Source organism: Ictidomys tridecemlineatus, chromosome 2 (assembly GCF_052094955.1).
Source record: "Ictidomys tridecemlineatus isolate mIctTri1 chromosome 2, mIctTri1.hap1, whole genome shotgun sequence".
NCBI classification, from domain to species: domain Eukaryota; kingdom Metazoa; phylum Chordata; class Mammalia; order Rodentia; family Sciuridae; genus Ictidomys; species Ictidomys tridecemlineatus.
Window position 1 is genome coordinate 43,160,558 of NC_135478.1, and position 22,220 is coordinate 43,182,777.

The following is a 22,220-nucleotide window of genomic DNA, read 5'->3' on the forward strand; positions in this document are numbered from 1 at the left end:
CACTCACAAATCACACACTTGTCCTAATTCTTCTCATACAACTGCCCATAGAGAACCACTGTCACCAGACCAGAGGACAGTCCTCACTTCTTCAGGAAAGAGTGGTCATTCTCCCAGCCAAGCTGGTCAAGGGATTCTGGGGTCATCCCTGAGGTCAGAAACAGAGGAGAGATATAGGAAATGCTGAAGTTGCCCCACAGGTGAAACTCCAATATCCCAATGGCCTCTGTGATCTCCTGCCCACAGATGTGGACGCCAAGACCCCCACACTTGACCAGGGTGCACACTTGGATGTAGTAAGTTCCATTCACAGTGTGGAAACCATCAAAGACCCCCCAGGGCATACATCTCTTGGGACAGGGTGGGCCTGTCATATAGCAAATGGCAGCAGAGGCTGTTGGAGCAGACTTGGAGATAGCCTTCCTTTCCCCAGACGGGGACCAGGGTAAAGTTGTCATACATCATCTGAGAGTGAAAGGTGGGAGGATCGTCCATGTTCCACCTGGCGGTTTTGTAGTGGACTTTCTGAGCATCCTTTTCACAGTTTGTCTCACCTGACACGATTTTTAAAAACCTACTGTGGGAAGGGTCTGTTTTACCTGTTGCGTTCTCCATACCAGCAAGACCCAGTGGATTTTTGGCTACCTGGGCAATGATAAGGTGACCTTTGGGGCTTTCCATGTCATGGTACCAAAAGGACTTCAGAGGGGTGTATATACCACTCACTCCCTGTCATTCTCAGAGATGGGTGGTGGATGTTGGCTGCCAGGACATTGACACCAAAGGCCAAATGGCAAAGGCTTTCTGAATCTCGATGGCCGCCAAGAGCGGGAGCTGGTTCATCCAGGCGCTCGAGTACACCACGTGCTTCACCTCGGGGTCTCTCAGCAGTCTGATGGCAGGGTTGAAAAACAGTATGTCAAAGCAGGTGCAGATGCAAACCTGCCAGCAAAGGGGGTATCAAAAGTGATGTGATCCACTTCAAGAGGGATATCAAAAGCTGCCTCGAAGTAGAGGTTGTATTTTCGGTAGCAGTCAACAAGGGTTCCATTATTGCTGAAAATGACATTTGTGTTAAACTAGTATCTCCCATCATTTGGGCACCCTGGGTCATTGCTATGACATGGCTGTTTTGTCCCAAGGTTGGCCACTAAGAACATCTCTCCCCTGATGGCCATGCAACTCAGGCACTGGAGGACCTTGGAAGGGTGGGCGGAAAAGAGCATAAATGTGGATTTTAAATATTCTGCCTTTTATCTCATATTTTTAATAAAAAATTCTTCATTGGGTCCATAATATATAACAGCTCTCATAAGTCAATAGAAAAAAATCACCATTGAAAACATGCAAAGGAGATGAACAGGTGATTCAGGAAGAACAAAACAAACGACCAAGAAAGAGCTGAAAAGAAGCTGAACCACTTGAGTTATAGGGAAATGGAAATTAAAATAACAATGACATATTATTTTTCACCTTCATTAGATTGGCAAAAATTCTAAAGGTCATACTATTTGCACTGACCAAAGGATGGGAAAACGGGCCTTACTATTATTGGGGATGGAAAGTGAAAAACCTCTTTAGGGAGAAGTTTGGTACTTTTTTTATATATATAATACCTTTTTTTAAAAATTTTTATGTGGCTGAGTATTGAACCCAGTGCCTCACACGTGCTAGGAAAGTGCTCTGCCACTGATCCACAGCCCTAGCCCAATTTGGTACTCTTTAATTTAAAATTTGCACAGCCTTCAAGAAATGTCATTTCTAGGAATTTTATCTTACAGAAAAACTTCTATATGCTTACAAAAACTTTTACCTTTTTACTTCTATTTGGCTTGTTTAATAAGTTTATGTTCATGTATTTCTTGTGTAGATAATAAATGGAAAGATCCATTGATGGAAAATGCCTAATACCACCAGACAGTCTTTTAGCTGAATATAGCTCATGGAATTTGGGTTTGATTTTTCAGGTCCTTGGGTCTCCTTTAGATCTCAGTTAGCATGCTTGGCTTTCGGGTGCTAGCTTAATTCATCTCTCCATGCCCTCAGCCTGCTGAAGAGGAAGACTAAGGTCCTCATGTATCTCTGTGTCATTGAAACAGTGGGGCTCCAGGCACAGGTTCCACTTGAATAGCTGGGGGAGATGGCATGAAGTCCAAAAATAGGTAAATGGATGTTCTTGTGAAGTTGAAGCCGTGGATGTCATCTTCTGGAAACACTATGATCTGCACGCCTTGCAAGTCAGAACAGCATAGTGTAGTCTGGTATCAGACATCGAGGAGCACCACTTCATTCATTAGCTCACACCCTGGGCAACCACCGAGGCGTTAACTGTACCAGAGCCAGAGATGCAGAGCTGGTGGCTGGACTTTCATCAGGGATCCTAGTGTTGGGGATGCTGGTTTGCTTAGTCCAACCCTAAAGGCACAAAGACAAAGTCCTCCAGGAACATGCATCACTTGTGCCTGAGTGTGTCAGGGAAGGAGGGTGAGTAAGCTGCTGAAGGAGCAGAATTTTACTCGGCAGGCCATTAGAAGGGGTCTAGAGTTCTCAGTGGTGAAATAGGAGGGGGAGCTGATTACAAAGGGCCTCAAACGTTGGACCCATTAACAGATGAGGTACCTCTTTACTCCAGTAGTTCTCAACTTCATTCTGTCCTAAATCAGTCAGGGAACTGGGTTTGTTTCGTTTTGTTTTTGGTATTAGGGAATAAACCCAGGAGTGTTTAACCACTGAGCCACATCCCAGCCCTTGTTATTTTTTGAGACAGGGTCTCACTAAGTTACTATGGGGCCTTGCTAAGTTGCTGAGGCTGGCTTTGAACTAGTGATCCTCCTGTCTCAGCCTCTCTAGTCACTGGGATTACAAGCAATTAGGGAACTTCTGAAAAACCAGTGATCCTGGGGCCTGCCCCTAAAAAGTCTGACTCAATTAACTATGGATGGGGTCCTGGCAACAGCGTTTGTTTAAAGGATCCCCAGGTGATTCTAATGTGCAGCCAAGGTTGGGACCAATGGGTAAGAGTCAAGTGTGTTGATTTCAACATGGAAATGAGGACTCACTTGAAATCTCAGTTCCCAACTGGGAATTAGTAGGCTCACATTAGGACTCTGGCACCTTACAGGCCTTCTCCCACACCTGGGGGCACCCTGAGTTCCCTGTGATGTCTGCAGCAACCTAACAAAATACAAATGGGTCAACCCTCAGCTCTCAGCACCAGGGCCTCATTCTGCTGTTGCTCTCCATTCACATGGATTAAAACATCAAGCCTAGGACTGGGGCTGGGGCTCAGCAGTAGAGCACTCACCTAGCACGTTCAAGGCCCTGGGTTCAATCCTCAGCACCACATAAAAATAAATAAGTAAAATAAAGGTATTGTGTCTAACTATAACTAAAAAATAAGTAAAAAATAAAAATAAAAACATCAAGCCTAGAACACAGTCCCTGTGCAGAAGATGGACAAGGTCAGTGGTTCTAGAAGGTGTGAAAATCTAACATAGCAAGCAAGTTTGAGACACTTATTTCTGAAGTACACTGGAAACTGTTTTGTTTCCTGGTTATAAAAGCTTCAAAATTTAACTGTAGAGAATTAAGAAAACAGAAAAATGAAGAACTTGCAACCCTAGCCAGGGGCAGTGGTGCACACTTATAATCCCAGTGACTCAGGAGGCTGAGGCAGGAGGCTGACAAGTTCAGGAACAGCCTGGGCAACTTAGTGAGACCCTATCTAAACAAAAAGCATGTGTGTGTGTGTACATATGTATATGTGTACACACACATATCTCCATATCCATTTGTAATGTCCACATTAAGAGGACACCATACTTCCTCCTTTGTTATTGGATATTTGAATTGTTTCCAACTTTTTATGATAAAAAGAAAACTCTGGTGACCATCTGCATACAGCATACTCAAAACATTTACTTAATGAGGTTTATACACAAGTCTTAGAATCCTTGAATGTTTCTTTTTTTAAGTTTTTGCATTTTTTAACGTTTATTTTTTTAGTTGTAGTTGAACACAATACCTTTATTTTGCTTATTTATTTTTATGTGGTGCTAAGGATCGAACCCAGGGTCTCTCACATGCGAGGTGAGCACTCTACCATTGAGCCACAACCTCAGCCCAAATCCTTCAATGTTTCTTTAGAATGAAGTTTTATAAGTTAAATTCCTGGGTTAAAGAGTATGAAAAATTATATTTTTTTCCTTTTTGGTGCTGTAGATCAAACCCAAGGCCTTTCACATGCAAGGCAAGCCCTCTGCTACTAAGCTATATCCCCAGTCCCAATTTTAAGTTCTTACCAACACACATTGTCAAATAGCTTTCCAGAAAGGTTACACTAAAGTATACGACCTGCAGCACAGTGAGACTGGCCAAACCCTACCAGTTGATTGTATAAAAAAAAATTACTGCAATTTTAGAAGTAAAGCAAGATGAAGAATGAGTGCTTTTCCAAATTATACTGGAGTATTGATCAACAGGATCACTTAAGGCTTATTTATCTAGAGAATATACCACTAATAGTTAAAAAATGATCCCAGGGACTGGGGTTGTGGCTCAATGGTAGAGTGCTTACCTAGTATGTGTGAGGCCCTGGGTTCTATCCTTGGCACTACATAAAAAGATAAATAAAACAAAGGTATTGTGTTCATCTACAACTGAAAAAAAAAGTTTTTAAAAAAGATGATCCCAGCAGCTAAGGCTGTGGCTCAGTGGTACAGCACTTGCCTGGCTGAGTGTGAGGCATTGGGTTTGATTCTCAGCACCCCATATACATAAGTATAATAAAAGTCTATCAACAACTAAAAAAACAATATTTTTTAAAAAGATCATCCCAAAGATTACAATTGTGTTGTCCTATATGATTTTAGTTTTGTATCTATTAGCAGATTCATTTCACTATTCCATGGGCTGCTGATAGATACATTTTCATTCCTCATATTCTCCTTTGAACTAGCTTTACCATGTTATTGGTTACTTCATTAGTTAATGAGTTAAATAAATACTTTGTTCATTTGTATTTGCAGGCATGCTTTCGCTGGGCATGGTGGCACACATCTGTAATCCCAGCAACTCAGGAGGCTGAGGCAGGAAGATCATATTTGAGGACAGCCTCTGCAACTTAGTAAGATCCTTTCTCAAAATAAAAATAAGGACGAGGAACTTAGCTCAGTGGTAGAGCACCCCTGGGTTCAATCCCCTGTACAAAAAAAAAAAAAAAAGTACTTTAACTTTTTAAAATTTATGTGTAAACAGATATTTTCCTTAAATTAAAATTTTGAGAGCCCTGGATGGTTCCTTATGGATTTATATATACATATTAGATTAATACAAAAATTAAATTGCAATCCCTGAGTACACAGCAGCCAGGAATGAGGCTAGGAACTAAGCCTGAGCTGGGCAGAACTTTGGGTCTGATGTGACAAGCTGTTAGCACTCCTGATGAACATCACCAGCCATTTTCTGATGATAGACTTTGCTGAGATCCCTTAGATTCCCTCTAAGGAATGAAGGAAGTTCACCAACCCAAGTGCCTGACCAGCTAATAATCTGTAAACTTCTATTTCCCCGACTGCCTCCGCGAAGAGAGCAACACTTCAGTTGGCTTGTTTAGGAACCTGTGCCTTTAAAGCAAATCTGATGGACAACTCTGACACATGCTCCCCATCAGTTTGTCTAAGCAGCTGCTTTAACACACGCAGCCATGTAGGGCAGCTGAGCGACCAGTGAGCACCAAACGGATCCTCTAATAGCTCCATCCCTGCCCCTGGACCACTAATAATGCAATGGTGTCTTGCAGCCTGTGCAGTCTCCTCAAAACCATGGCACCAGTTTCCATTAAAACTGGAAAGCTGGGGAATCCTACTCACAATCTCTGGGATTCAGTGTGGCATCTGCTCAATGTCCCAGGACGGTCTTGGGAACAGGATGGAGAAGCAAGAGAGGGTGAAACTGAGGTACTAGACTCAGTGCAGTGGAGCAAACACCTCCACCCAAGGAATGCTGCCCTTGACCGGATTGGGGGCAGCAGGTCGTCTGTGGGCATGGCTGGGATTTTTTTTTTTTTACACTGACTTCAGCAGAGACATAAATGAGGTATGTACCAAATGTGTGAATGACGTGCAGGAAACTGATATGTGGGAGGTCAAGTAAAGATCCCTAAATCACCCTCAGGCTGGAATGATGACATTTAATGACATTAGTGTGAAGGCTTGCTCTTGTGCTCAATCAGCTTCCTAAGTACAGGAAGTAATGGCAGCACATGTGTCTGTGTGAGAGAAGGGCACAGGAGTTTTAGTTGACAGCAAGAGCTCTGTGAATCCACAGAGAGAAGTCACTGCCAAGTTTGCAGGGACAAGGTCTGGAATGAGGAAGGTGAGAGTGTCCTGCAGCCTGTGCTGTCAGCCAGCAACTGGAGAGCAGCACACAGCTGTGAGCACAGGGCTGGAGTTGGAAGCCCCCAAGGAACTGGGAATAACAGCCTGGGGGTAAGATTCTGGGGGCCGTTGCTGCCAGTCTCAAAAGATGGCACTGTGGTAAGGGACTTGGGCTCTTCTCTTAGCTCCAGGACAGAACTGTGGTAGCCATTACAGTGCTACTCACTGAAAGGAAGGCCTATCCAGAAGTTCCCACCACTGGACGAGTGGACCTACGAACAGTGTGTTCTTGGCCCCTGAAGGTGTTCAAGGAGAAACGAGTCAGTTGAGACAAAAAGCAGTGTGTCACCCATCAGAAGCTCCCTTCCAATATCAGCTATGTGTACATACACATACATATCCTGTGTGTGTTATAGCACAGGAGTTTACTTCCCCTGGAGGCAGAGCAGGGACTTCTGAAGCAGCAGGGCTTGGTCCAGGGTTAAAGCCCAATCTCCTCTGGTTATGGGTTTCCCAGAAGGGAATTGCTCACTTCTGACACTGACATTCCCCTCTGCCCTACGGGGCACCTCTACTCCATCCTCAGGCTTCCTGGCAGGAGGGGAATGAGGGCAAGCAGGAAGCCTTTAAAAAGGCTGGCACTGACTGGCCCTTTGTCTTGGAGTGAGCTCTGTCTGGGCAAAGGTCTCTGACTGTTCAGTCTGGCATAAGAGATGAAGTGAGCCCCAGATAATCTGCAGGCATCAAGTGGCAGTTCTTTGGACATTTGACTATTTCAGGTGAGCTGTGAAAGCCTCATAGTGTGGGAGTTTATTATAGTCAGCAGTTTTCAAATTTTTCTGCATAAGAGAATCCCCAGGGAGCCTTAAAAAAATATTTCCCAGTGCCATGGTGGTACATGCCAGCTCCTCATGAGGTGAAAAGATCATAAGTTGAAGGCCTGTACAACTTAGTGAGATCCTGTCTCAAAAAATTTTTTTAAATTGGCAGGAGTAGGGGGTTGGACTGAGGATACAGCTCAGTGGTAAAGCACCCCAGGTTCAATCCTCCAGTATTGAAAATTTCTTTAAAATAAGTAAAATGCCCAGATCATACCCCATCCAGACCAATTATATAGCAGATTCTCAGGAGCCCAGGCACCCACATTTGTTTACTGGCCCAGGCATTCCTGTGCACAGCCATATGGAGAATCTGTGACTGAGCCCAGGGCTTCTCAAACTTGAGGGACAAAAGCATCGCCTGAGGATCTTGCTAAAATGCAGATTCTGATTTGGTGGGGCTTGAAATTCTGCATTTCTAACTGAGTGCTGCTGATGCCACTGGACCACGGACTATTCTCCAAATAGCAAGACTCTAGCTACCTACATCAACTCAGGCTTACATGGTGAAATGATTTCCACAGAGGTTATAGAAAGTGTAGGGTCACCCAGCCACTGCTCCAAGGTCAAAGCACACTTTGTTCTGTTCTGTGACAGGAGCCCAGGTAATAACAGGAGTGTTTCTTGCCTTCTGGGCTGTAGTCATCACTTGCTTTTCATAGATGTTGAGGTTCTGGTTCATGAGCTCCAAGGCCTGCTGGTGGGTGGTGAGAGCTAGAGGGTTGGGACTCAGGAATGAGTGGTGCTCATAAAGGGCTGCCATGTAATATTAAGCCCCTGGACTCCCAGGGCATTGACATAACAGACGAAGAAGGAAAGAGCAAGTTTCCTGCTGGCTCCAGACAAGATACAAGCCATAAATCTGGAATGTAAAGGGGCAAGGGAAAAACAGCTGAGTAAGGAATCCTGCCAAGAATCTAAGGTTTGCAGCTGTGATTTATTAGTCCCAGCAATTAAACTCACTCACATGATACTGTAGCTCAAAGAGTTTGTTTCATGTTCCTGAGGAGCGTGTTTCTTTCCAAACACGTACCAAGCTACGTTTAAAATGGCTCTGTGTTCACAATCTCATTTTAGAACATTTCCAAAACAGACTTGATGTTTGCATGATTTTCTTACCCAGTGTTCAACAAGGCTGTAATGTGTCACTACTTTCCTAGCTGTGCAGTTAAATTTTAAGCAATAGTAATTATTCTGTTTATTGGATATAACTCTGATGTATTTCATACTCCACCTCCTGCCCTCTGTACACACACACACACACACACACACACACACACACACACACACTATCAAATATCTATACCAGCTATGATTGTCATGATGATCCTAATAATACAGCTCTGCTTTCCTAGCTGTAAAAACCAGAAAGATTAAAATTCTCCCTCTGGTTAGTAATGAATACAATGGAAAATGCTCCCTTTAATCAGCACAACATTCTTTATTTGAGGCCAAGAAACAGCAGACTTCTACTTAAATGCCACTTGTACTCTCTGTTATGGATAGGCAAAAGGCAAAAAGCAGTCTCCTAATCAAAGCACAGCTTTGTTTTCCTCCTTGACTTAAGAAATGCTATCATACATACTCACTTGGAAATAAAATCCTTTTTAAAAATGCAATGATCAAATAGAATTTTCTAGAAAATAGACTAGAATGTTCTAAGAGGTAAATTCCATATTGTAGTTCCTACCATAAGAGACTAGAAGTGAATGACACTTCTCTGTGTTTCCCCACTCCTCCAAGAATAGGAATGTTTACTTCTAATAGTGTATGGTACTAAGCATTTTTAATTCTATCCTGAAAATCAGCCTGGCCTCCCAGCTCTAGCTCCTCCCTCCGCACACAGGTTGACCAGGTGGTGTGCCATGGCCAGACCACCTGCCCTGTGGAGATGAGCTGGGGCTGACCAACTGTTCCAGAATCCAAATTAAACATCAAGGTAACAAAGACAAATCAAGGAATCATACTGCTGCCCTTTTAAAAAAAAATATAACGCCCTGTCCAAATCTCAACTCCTAACTCTAGTGTTTCCATTTGAGAACAAACTTCCTAGGTCATAAATTTTTTTTTAATTTTTTTGTCCAAAGTTCCAGAAACAAATTATTTTCAGCAATAGAATATGACTACGGATCCTCATCAGAATTCTTGCAAAATCTAATACTTCTCAGGATGAGAAGCATTCACCCTCCCACCCCTGCCCCATCTCAAACTGTTACTTCTTTCCCCAGGGAATAAATGTACCATCCAAACACCAAATGCCAGCATTTGATGCCATTCATCTGGGACACTGTCAACAATGTTTTTGGATAAGAACAACGAGCCTTTGAGCAGTGTTTTTTAGTAGAAACAAAAGTATAATTGATAAGCTCTCTTATCTGAATTTTGTCTCTAAAGACAAGGAAGGAATAATTTAAAATGCCTCAAAAATCTATTTTCTATTCCATCTCTACTTTCATAATGATGACTGGGGAGTGGCTCTGGAGAGAACTTTCATCTTCAAAGTTATATTGACAGTATTTTTAAAGTGGAAGGCAATGGCCCCACCAGGAGACATGGAAACTGAGGCTGGGGTGGAGGCAGGTCAAGAGTTCCTGGGGCTCAGAGTGACATTCCCCCTTTCTCAACTGACAGTTCTGAACCACTCATTTAGGGACACAAAACATTTGAGAAATTTATAATCCAGCAGCTGGGCACAGTGGTACATGCTTGCAATCTGAGCATCTTGGGAGACTGAGACAGAAAGATCATAAATTCAAGGCCAGCAAGTTTGTGAGACTCAGCAACATAACAAGACCCTGTCTCAAAATGAAAAATAAATTTTTAAAAAGGACTGGGGATGCAGCTTTGTGGTAAAGTGCCCCTGGATTCAATCCCCAGTACAAAAGAAATTTAAAAATCTGTAATCCAGGAACATAAGGAAACTACCAAACCAGTAAGATATCACATTTTTTTCTATTTTGAGAAAATGAAATTTATATTATTTACAAAGGGAGCCTGGTAGGAGAGCAGTAAGTGGCACTCTGTGCGGGAACAAAGGTAGGTTGATAATAAGAGGTTATGCAGATTTTAACCAGGTATTCAGGCTTGAAAGATGGCAAGCTTAATAAGGTAGGAGAGAATGAATAATTATAATAAAAATAGGTACAACAGTTTGCTCTTCCCAAAGAGCGGTGAACCAGGAGACATTTTAACTAGAGCTGCAAATGCTGACTTGCCCTTTATTTGGCATCATATATATGTCCCAAGGGGGGGGGAAAAAGAGCTGGGGCAAAGACTTTGAAGGGCTCAGCAGGCAACAAAAGTGGGGGCTGCTCAATTTTAAAGTGGCAGGATTGGAGGGGGCCAAGAAGACCCCCACACTTGACACAGGTTGCTCACAATAGTATGCACAGGTGGACTGGGGTATCTGACTCCCAGGGAACAAGGATCTCTGGAGTCAGAGAGGTTTTGGAAATCAAGCAAATTGACTGATCTTTAGTGATGGTTAGGACCTGGATCCTAAAGCAAATGGTGACCAGAGGTGTACCTGGCCTGACAAGGCAATACAAAGTCTCCTTTATTGAAAGGCATTTGACAGGAGACTGAACTGCAGGGGGACCTGTATGGATACATAATTGAGGTGACGATGTGCTTGTCCTGTGTGAGCACGCTCTGCTCTCCGAGATGAAATCCTGGGCTAAAGGTGTCCTGAAACCCACTGCCAGGAAGTGGCAGGGCCAGGAGGGTACTTGTTTCAGACATCTGCAATACCTGGCTCTGAGCCAGGCCCAGGTGTAGGCATGAGGGGATACAGCAGTGAACAGGTTCCCTCACAGAGCTCAGTCTACCCAGGGTGAGACCAAGCATGATGAGATAAACATATGTATGTCAGATGGTGACAAGCACAAAGCAGAAATAAAGGCAGAGAAGGAGTAGGGAGGGTGAGAGAATGGAAGGGGAAAATTTTAAACACTGAGTGGGAAAGGCCTTAATGATATGGTGATGTTTGAGAAAGGTCTGAATGGAAGGCATTCAGGTTTCTGGAACAGGAGGTTCTGGCAGAGGGCCTGAGGCTGCAAGGACAGCAGTGAAGATGGGGTCAAGGAAACTAGGTGAACAGTGAATGCCAAATGGAACACAGAGAAATAATAGGACAGCCCACTGGCTTCCTAACCCCTCCCTGCATAGCCCTTGTCCTCCTCTAGATTGTCTCATTAGAAAAGCCAGTGAGAGCCAGAGAAAGCCTAGGTCAATCACAGTACCTCATAATCTTCTAATGACTCCCACTTTTCCTACAGAGTAAAAGCCAAGGTCCTTGCAACATGCCAACAGGAAGTATCCAGTGGATGGAAGTGATTGACAGGGTTGGAGAAGATGCTGGAATGGCATCTTTAGGTGAGCAACTGATGTTTGCAAAGCATACAGCTCTGCTACTTGGTTCATAAGGAAAAGTTTTTCTCCAACACAAATCCTGATCAGGGAGGTTCTTTTGATCAAGGAAAAGAGAAATCAAAATTGAAATTACATAAAAATCTATTTCATAGATATTTGGTAACATGTCAATCACTAGATATTTTTATATGTAAGGGACATTTTTCCCTACCTTGCTAAATGATTCATCTTGACAATTAGCTGTGTTTCCTTCCAAGCCACACTGTTACAATGGTGCCTTGTGCAATAAAAGAATTATTAAGTCATTCTTAATAAGACAATTTCAGAGGCAGGTATATACATTTAAAACATTATATATAGACCTATTAATCTTTGTAATAAAAGATCTTGTCACACTTTACTTGCCAGGTAGAATAAAGGTTCCATGGTTGGAAAGGGAAACAAGGAAAGGTAGCACAGGAAAGGTCAAATCCTGGAAAAACCCTGATGGACCTGCTAAGACATCAGGAACCTGCACAGTCTATGTGTAGCTGGCACGATGCCAAAAAAAAAAAAAAAAAAAAACCAAAAAACACTACAGTTTACTTTAAAAACTATCTTATTGGGTGCAGTAGCTCCCAGAGGCTTGGGAAGCTGAGCCAGAAGGATCTGAGTTCAAAGCCAGCCTCAGCAACAGTGAGGCACTAAGCAACTCAGTGAGACCTTGTCTCTAAATAAGATAGGGCTGGGGATGTGGCTCAGGGGTTGAGTGCCCCTAAGTTCAATCCCTGGTACCCCTCCCCACACACAAAAAAAACTATTATAAATTTTGTGATTTCCTCATCTAAGTTCTTTTATATAGGAAATAATGTCCATTACCACCTAATTTACTTAATCTGAATGTATAGAAGAGACCTTTTATTTCCCAGAAAGCTTTATAACTGCCTCTTGTTTTCTGATTTTCCCATCTGAATATGCTGGTCATGAGTTTGTCTGTATCAGGCCAGCTTGGACAGCTTTATTCAGACCCCTCCACCAGCAAGACTTTTGACATCAAAGTTGGAAAGGTCAAATGTGAAGACTTGGGTGACTGGTAACTGATGATGATGATGTCAAAAGCCAAGGCTGAGAACACAGGAACCATAAGTAAATTACCAAGCCACTGGGTTGAACTAATAAGTTGTGCTTTCACTTAAAAAAAAATACAGCTTTTATCTTCAAAAAGGAGAATGATGCACAGAAGTAACTTTGTACTATGCTTTTAAGGCTAATTTCTACTGCATTAACTAGAATAATTTATCTTAAACTAAATAAACAATCAAAGGATCTTGAAATAGTAACTTAAATATCCCTCTTCTCAAGTGGGAAATTATCTTCATAATTTAAGGAAAATAAAATTTTTCCTGGGCTGGGGATGCAGCTCAGTGATAAAGCACTTGCCTAGATGTGCAAGGCCCTAGGTTCAATCCCAAAAATTGCAAACATTTTCTTAAAATTCCAAGGTATTTCACCAAAGGTTTTTTTTGCCCATGATATTTGGATAAAAGTCATGGTCTTTTTCACATTATACAGACAGAACCCCAGCTGTGTCAGCCAAGATTTCACAGGTTTGCTACTGCCACCCTGTGGATCAACTGAGTATTGCAATTCCAAGTGGGTATTTTAAGAATCACAATAGCAGAGCAAAATTTTTTTGTTGTTCTTTTTGTTATACCCAAAGTACAGAGCACAGAGATTCTTAAGCAATAAATAGAAATCAAAAGAAGGAAAGGAGGAAAAAAACCTAACACTTCATCTATCTTTTACAATAAGAAAACCAGAAACCATGTGCTTTTCCAAGATTTGGTTTCATGAAAGCTTTTATTATTCACCATATTCCACAATGATTACACCTTTTATTCACAACTTCTAAATTTATTGCAACTTCTTTTCTTATAGTTGTAACAGTCCATAGAATGTGACTGGATTTAAAAAGTGATACTGATCACCTATATAGCACTGCTTAGGGAAATATGGCCAAGTTAAGCAATCTATAGGAACAAAAGTTTGTATCAAAGTTACATTGCAATTTACATGCCATGTAAACTATTAACATCCATCCTTCCTTCCAAACTCAGGGGCACTCAACCACTGAGCCACATCCCCAGCCCTTTTTTGTATTTAATTTAGAGATAGGATATATTTGAGTTGCTTAGGGTCTCACTAAGTTGCCCAGGCTGGTTTTGAGCTCACCATCCTCCTGCTCAGCCTCCAGAGCTGCTGCTGGGATTACAGATGTGCCATGCCGAGCAACATCCATTATTTCTGTTTATCTTCCTGACATGCAAAGCCATGAAAGCAGATGAGAAAATTCTATGTTCATGGTGAGAATGAGACTGGTCTCCTGGCTTCTAGTCCAGCCCTCCCACTATCTGTTGAAGAACTTTGGCAATTTATTGGTCAAATCTTTGGAGTCTTCAATGTAGGAGAAATAGAAATGCCAAGGTAGCACTCCTGAGGGAGATTCAGAGCAGGACAGGGGTCACCTGAAGGAAAAAAAAACCCTGAAGCAACTCAAGGGAAAAGAGTTTACCTTTTAAAAATAAAAGGTGATTTGAACAACAAACAGAAGCAAGATGATATATTCAAAGAGCTAAGAGAAAGTATCTTGATACAGAATGGCCTTGTTCACCTCCCATATAAATCTCCTGCATAAAGAGGGTACTGCTTCTAATAAAACAACTTGAGTTAATTTGAAATAATAAGCCATCACCTAAAGGACAGATAGTATATAATGTTGACTTCCAGTACTAATACTTATCCCCAATTAAATCAAAGGGGATTCTGTAAATTATAGATATTGAAGTTATAACTGTTACTCCAAATTAAGGCTGGTGAAACTGGCCTGTGGATGTTTAAAACCAAAAACTTTGGAGACCAAAGACAAGGATGTAAAAGGACCAAGGAAAAAGCAGCCAACATTTTGTCCCTTACCCTCAAAGGTTGGCCAGGATCCAGAGAATGACAGGACCCCTCTCTGGGCCCTGAAACTCTGGTGAGTCACCCAATCTGCCAATCAGGGAGATTGAGAGGACCCTAGAGAACAGGAAGCCAACCAGTGCACATTCTGCAAAGAGAATCATTGGAGAGGGAAATGTCCTCCCTGATGCTTCCAAGAGAAGCTATGTATGGTCAGCAAGACCAAGACCCATCCTGGAAGATGGCACCACTGGTAAAAGAAAGCTGAAAGAGCCAAGAAGCTTCACATATGTCCCTAAGAGTTATGTCTGTGGAATCTCAACTGACTCTTAAGAGTAGATAGGAACAAGATCAGTTTTGACCAACTTGGTCTTAAATACTCAGCAGGAGAGTATAACCTAAGCACAGTCCTTAAGATGTATACTTTTAAGCCCTACCAAAAATAAGTAAAGCTGGAGGCAATAAATCTTCCAGGGGAATGATATCGTATCAGGGGAATAGGGTCCCTCTCTGCTGCTGGCAAATTGGGCACTCAGCAGTGGCTATAGCCAGATCAGTCTTGGTGAGTGGAAGTCCATGCTGCTGAGCCCGGATGTAACCACCATCTCTGCCACCATGACCACTTTGTTCATGAGCCCACTTGGCAATGACAGGGGTGGCTAGGGAAAGAGGTTGACTGCTATCTACAGATCAGGTCATCCTATATACCTGATTATATTAAAGTCCTCCTCTGCTGAGAAACCTTTTGGGGAGCATTTACATGAGACACAGATATCTTCACATCCTTTGCGTGTTCAGAAAGGTCAATCCACATACCTCTTCCCAAAGTGTCCTTGTCACCAATTTTCCAATTATATTCTTTCTAGGTTCCTGACTAGCCAGCCAAACCATTGTCTAGGGGCCATGAATCAGTATATAGTTGCACATCTGGCCAATTTTCCTTCCAGCTAAAATGCACAACCAGATTCGCTACCCAAAGTTCTGCCCATTGTGAAGATTTCCCTTCACCACCATCCTTCAGGGTTGTTCCAGAGAGGGGAAGTAGTGCCGCAGTATACCCCATGAAGCCACAGGTTTATGCTGAGGGACATAAGGCACTGCAGCAGGAATAGGAACTGTGGGCAATTGAGCCACTTCTTCATGCAACCTACTTGAGCCTTTGGGTCTGGCCATACCCAATCATGTGTGTACCACTTCCACTTGATGATAGAGTGCTGCTGTCTACGTTCAACTTTATAACATGGTGCATCCAATAACACCTTGTTCATGATGGGCACCTCAGGTCATGTAGTAACATGGTGGCCCATGGTCAAGTGTTCAGTTTCCACTATGACCCAGTAGCAGGCCAAGAGCCGTTTCTCAAAGGGAGAGTAGATGTCTGAAGATGATGGCAGGGCCTTGTTCCCAAAATCCCTAAGGCCTCCTCTGTGATTCACCTAAGGGAGCCTTCCAAAGGCTCCAGACAGCATCCCTATCTGCCACTGACAACTCAAGTAACATTGGGTCTGCCAGATCATATGGCCCAAGTGGCAGAGCTGCCTGCATAGCAGCCTGGAACTGTTGCTGAGCCTTCTCCTGTTCTGGACCCCACTCAAAACAAGAAGCCTTTCCAGTAATTCGGTAGATGGGCCGAAGTAACACACTCATGTGAGGAATGTGCTGCCTCCAAAATCCAAATAGTTCCACCAGGTATTGTGCTTCTTTCTTATTTGTAGGATGGGAGAAAGATTAACAGCAAAGATTTTTGGTACTGTACCAGGGTCCTTCCTCAAGGGGACCTGGCCTCCTCTTCATTCAAGGGGTTTGGGATCTGTAAGTTGACTCAAATCTGGGAAGTGGTTGAGGGGCCATGATTCTCTGCTGTTATGATCCAGGGCAGACTTTTGTACATTTGGAATTTTTCTGCTTATAAGTCAATTAAGAATTTGGTGGATTTCCCATCTATTTACTTCTAGAAACACCAGAACATTTTGTTGATTTCTTCCCCTTTGCTGTCCACTGTGGTAACTATGGCCACCCTGTCTTTCGTGATTGAGGGTGCCACTTGGCCCCTTCCTCCCTGAGATCCAATTATTCCCATTGTATTTGAGTTTCCCAATTAATTGACTGCAGCTCCCACAGCAACTTCTGGCATGCAAAGAAGAGCAACAACAAAGGCTCTTCAAGGATGCTGGTGCTCCACTCACAAATGTGTTTCTTATAGTTTTGGTAAAGGGCACATCGTCTGGATGTTCCCAGTATAGAGGAGAAAGTCTTACATGACAGATTCATTCCAGCATTCCAATCTCTCTGAGCCTCTGAACTCCATCAACAATAAACCAAGGGATGTCAGGCATTCCAGCTCATTCATAGTAGGCCATCTTTGGATCCATACTTCAGCCAATCAAACAAACTATTGGTAATTTTTTTTAACACTGTGAGCTATTACATTAAATCTAGAATCTCTGCTTAATAGGCCAATATCAATAAATTCAGCCTGACTTAATTTTATGTTCCTTCCACCATTATCCCACACCCTTAAATTCCATTCCCACACATGTTCCACAGACCTCTGCTTTATATATATTTATTTTAGTTGTGGTTGACACAATATCTTTATTTACTTATTTATTTTTTATATGGTGCAGAGGATTGAACCCAGGGCCTCACACCTGCTAGGTGAGCACTCTACTGCTGAGCCACAACCCCAGCCCCTAGACCTCTGCTTTTATGAATTAGAAAACTGAAGAAGTTCCTTGTGGGCCACCCTCTGTACTTCACCTCTAGGGGCCTGCTTAGATTTGGATCTAGTTATAGCCTGGAGGCAAAAGTGAGTGGTGAGGCTGGATCCTGAGGAGTATCAACATTTTCAGCTGAGCAACTGAATCACAGAAGGTTGTTACTGTTTCCATAGGCAACACAGGATTTATTCCCTCCAAGGGAGGTGAAGAAGCCAAAGCCACAGAGGGTGAGAGTAGGGATACCTCAAGTCATGGTTAAGGGTGAGGACTTGACAACTTCTGGCAGAATAAACTCATCAGAATATGGTAGTTCTGGGGCTATGGTTGTGGTTCAGCTATATAGCACACGCCTCACACAGGTCAGGCACTGGGTTCAATCCTCAGCACCACATATAAATAAATAAAGGTATTGTGTCCACCTACAACTAAAAAAAAATAATTAAAAAAAAAAGAATATGAGAGTTCCAATGTCCCCAGCCCCTTCAGGCACCTCCCATACTCGTGGCCATCCCAATATACAGTATCCTGTTCTCCAAGAAGTGCCCTCACTTTAACCTTAGACACCTTTCCAGGCTGAGAGTTAAACTTTCATCTTAATTCAGCCAATTTCAGGATGAGGGTTTATGTTTGGTTTTCAGCTCCCTCAGCCCTAGAACTATAAGAAAGAAGATTCATCTTTAGAGCACTTAGCAGCTTTCAAATCAGTTATGCACATCTGCAGTTGAGAAACTGAATTTCTAAGCTCATCATTCTCCTTTGTTACTTTGTCCAGTAAAGGCCAGAAGCAACCAACCAACATCATCATATTTCTTTAGTTTTCCAGAACTGTTCAAATGTATCATTTATAGAGTTGCTAAACTCCTTGCTTTTTACAAGTGGACAAATTGGAAGCATCAAATGCATTTACTTTATGAATCTCTTTAAACAGTTCATACCATGGATTATCAGGGGTCTCCCTAGTACCAGTAGGAGAGACTTTAGCAACTTCAGGCCTAACCAATGTAGACAGCCAACTCCAGAAACCACAAAACCAACTAAGGAAATTCATCCTTTCAGTTCTGTTACTCTAGAACCACTCTGGTACCAATTTCTGTTTCAGTCAGCTTTCTCACTGTTGTTACTAAAAGACCAACCAGAGGGGCTGGGGATGTGGCTCAAGCGGTAGCGCACTAGCCTGGCATGTGTGCGGCCGGGGTTCGATCCTCAGCACCACATACAAAGATGTTGTGTCCGCTGAAAACTAAAAAATAAATATTAAAAAAACTTTAAAAAAAAAAAAAAGACAAACCAGAATAACTGTAGAAGAGGAAAAGTTTATTTGAGGGCTCACGGTTTCAGAGGTCTCAGTTCAGAGAAGTCCAGCACTTTACCTTGGGGTTCCAGGTGAGGCTGAAGATAGCAGAAGAATGTGGGAAGCGGCCCACATGATGATCAGGAAGCAGAGAGAGAGAGAGAGATCTCCACTAGCCAGATACAAATATATACCCCAAAGCCACGCCCCCCATGCCCACCTCCTCCAGCCATACCCTACCTGCCTTAAGTTACCACTCAATTAATCCCATCAGGTAATTATTTCACTGATTGGGTTAAGATTCATGTAACCCAATCATTTCTTCTCTGAACCTTCTTGCATTGTCTCACATGGGAGCTTTTGGGGGATATTTCACATCCAAACTGTAACAAATGGCAAGAGGGAGAAAAAGAGCAGGGGATGGAGGGGAGAAGATGGGGAAGGAGAAATGAAGTGTCATCTGGCAGAGCTCAGATAACAAAAAAAAATAATAATAAGGCAAATATGGAAGCGGCGCACATGAATCATATTATACCTGTAAATAAAATGAAAGGGGTTCAGGAATTAGAAAAGTGAGCAACATGAATGTGAATATAGAATTATAGAGAGAATGATAGGAGAGGACAGGTAACTGACCTCCAGGGTATGTATACTGGGATAATCGGTACAAGAAGGAGGAAACAATGTGTACTGGCCACACCTGTGAGGACTCCTCCTATCAACCTTTCCTTGAGTATAGGTAAAAACTACTTTGCTTTTAGCCAATGAGTATGGTAAAGGTGAAGGGATTTCACATGTGTAATTAAAAGTCTCAAATCAGTTAATTTTGTTAATCAAAAGAGATTATCCAAGTAGACCTGGTTAAAAGCCGGGTCTGACTAATGTTCCTCCAAGCCAAAGATCTGCATCCCAACTCAACCACTTGTCTGTCATAGGCAGCCCAGCCTCCTCACAGTGTGTGGCCCATCTCCAGAACTCTCATCTGCAATTGGGAAAGGCTTCATACCCGGTGAACCAACAACTCCTCATTTTCCCCTCCCCAACAGTTCTTGCTCATTGCCATTCTGTTTTCCATTTCTAAATGGATGGGGGGTTGGTGCTAATGTGGAAACATATAATATCCATCCTTTTATGACAAGCTTCCTTCATTCAGCTGAGTGTGATGGTGCATATCTGTAATCCCAGCTCCTCGGGGACTGAGGCAAGCAGATTGTAAGTTTGAGATCAACCTTAGCAAATTTATGAGACCCTGACTCAAAATTTAAAAAATAAAAAATTAGGGCTAAGGTTGTAGCTCAATGGTAGAGCACTTGGCTCACACACATGAGGCCCTAGGTTCACACCTCAGCACCATATAAAAATAAACAAATAAAAATAAAGATATTGTGTCCATCTACAACTAAAAAATTATTTAAATAAATAAATATTGAAAATTAAATTACAAAATAAAAAGATCTACTCAGCAGTGGAATACCTTGGGTCCAATTCCCAAATAAAATAAAAAAGGGGGCTTGGTTATGGTTTAGTGGCAGAGGGCTTGCCTAGCACATGAAGCACTGGGTTCTATCCTTAGTACTGCATAAAAATAAATGAAACAAATGCATGCTGTCCATCTACATCTACAAAATTTTTAAAATCTTAAAAAACAGGATATCATAAAATAAAATCATAATTTCCTAGAAAAATTATTCTACCAAAACTTCAGATAAAAGAGAAAACCAAAAGCCAAGAATCACAGAAGAAATACTTAACAAACTAATATTCCTTCTCATTCTTCACCTTCTAAACAGATAGGTTCTACAGGAATTCTTCTAACCTCAAAGGAACAAATAATGCTGATGCTACTTAATGTGTCCCAGAATATAGTAAGAGAAGAAATGATAAAATTCTGATAACAACACCTAACAGGTGGGAGCTGGAGGACTTCAGGTGAGACCTGAGTCCTCCTCTCTTTCCGCCTCATTGTCCTTAGCACGTGTCTTCATCTTCAGGGTCACCTCGTGGTAGCAAGATGACTATATAACTCCAGTTACCCTGCCATGCAGAGGTGGAAGGGTATCTTTTAGCTCCATCAGCCTTCCACAAAGCCCTGCCTGGTGACCTTCATTTAAATTGATTTGATCCATGCAGAGACCCAAGACCACCTCTAGCTACAGGGAGGGTTGAGGCAGGTAAACCCCCATCTTGAACAAAATTATGCTTTGCCAAATGTAATACAGGAGGCCTAATTAAGTTTGAATTTCATACAAACAAGTATGTTAGAACATACTAAAAAATTATCACTATTAATCTGAAATTCAAATTTAACTGGGAATTTGGGTATACTAGTTTTCTGATTTTGTTCAGTTAAACGTGACAACCTTACCCAGAAGTGATCAAGTAAGAATAACCCTGACTCTTATGGTCATTGCTTCCTTATTTTAAAAAAATATCTTTGTCATGGGCAGAGTGGCACATGCTATAATTCCAGTGATTCAGAAGGCTGAGGCAGTAGGATTATGAATGAGGCGCAACTCAGTGAGACTCTGTCTCTAAATAAAATACAAAATAGGGCTGGGGAAGTGGTTCAGTGGTCAAGTGCTCCTGAGTTCAATCCCTGGTACCAAAAACAAAGGACATCTTTGTCACCCAATATGTATTCCTAGACATTATTGTTTTATAGTTTTGCCTATTAAAAATTAATATTTCTTTTGTCTTTTAATCTATAGATTTCCATCCCTTCTATTTCTTTAAAACTAATACAAGAGACAAGATGTTTTCAAAAGAATAAAGCAGAGGAACTACCTATTTCCAACATCAAGACATTTTCAAAATAAACAAGATAGGTGAGGATGGTTTTAAATATGGAAAGTACATCAATAGATATATACATATGTATTCTTTATTTTTTTTACAGAAACTAGATAACATTATGTTTCATTGGAATAAGAATGAACTATACTTAAAAAAAAATGAATGAACTATATTATAAAAGGTGTTTGGACAACTGATAAACTGAGTATTACAAAAATGGCCAAAAATTCATCCCCTCTCAGTCTCCATGATTCCTTATCCATATATATATATATATATATATATATATATATATATATATATATATATATATATGGTTATAGATGGACACAATACCTTTATTTTATTTTATTTATTTTTATGTGGTGCTGAGGATCGAATCCAGTACCTCACATGTGCTAGGCAAGTGCTCTACCACTGAGCTATGACCCCAGCTCCTTCTCATATAATTTTAATGCCTTAACTCTGAGTCTGAGATCAGTCATGAAACCTTCCATGGCTAATGGGATGCTACCACACATGACATACAGACTCTTGCACAATGGGGCTTGTTCCTTTTTGCATTCTGCTGACATCATATGAAGAAATCCAGGTAGCTGGATTATGAGGGATGCATGGCAGATATGACAGATGCCCAGGAGGACAACCTCCCAGTTAATCAACCCCTAGTAGCAGAGCGATTTACAGGCAACTTCCCACAGACCCAGAAGTGAGCCAGCTGAGCCCAGCCTCATAGGAATGTAAGTTATATAAATGGTAGTTGTTTTAAGCCCCTAAGTTTTGGATAGTCAGTTACCCAGCAAACCTAACTGATAGAGATATTATACTGGAATCTTACCTCCCATAATATAAA

General features: G+C 41.8%; 1 pseudogene; it reads right to left on the reverse strand.

The window, feature by feature from the left end:
- Positions 1–23: 23 nt before the first annotated feature.
- LOC101963654 (biotinidase-like) lies at positions 24–16,210 on the reverse strand (annotated as a pseudogene).
- Between the last annotated feature and the right edge of the window lie 6,010 nt (positions 16,211–22,220).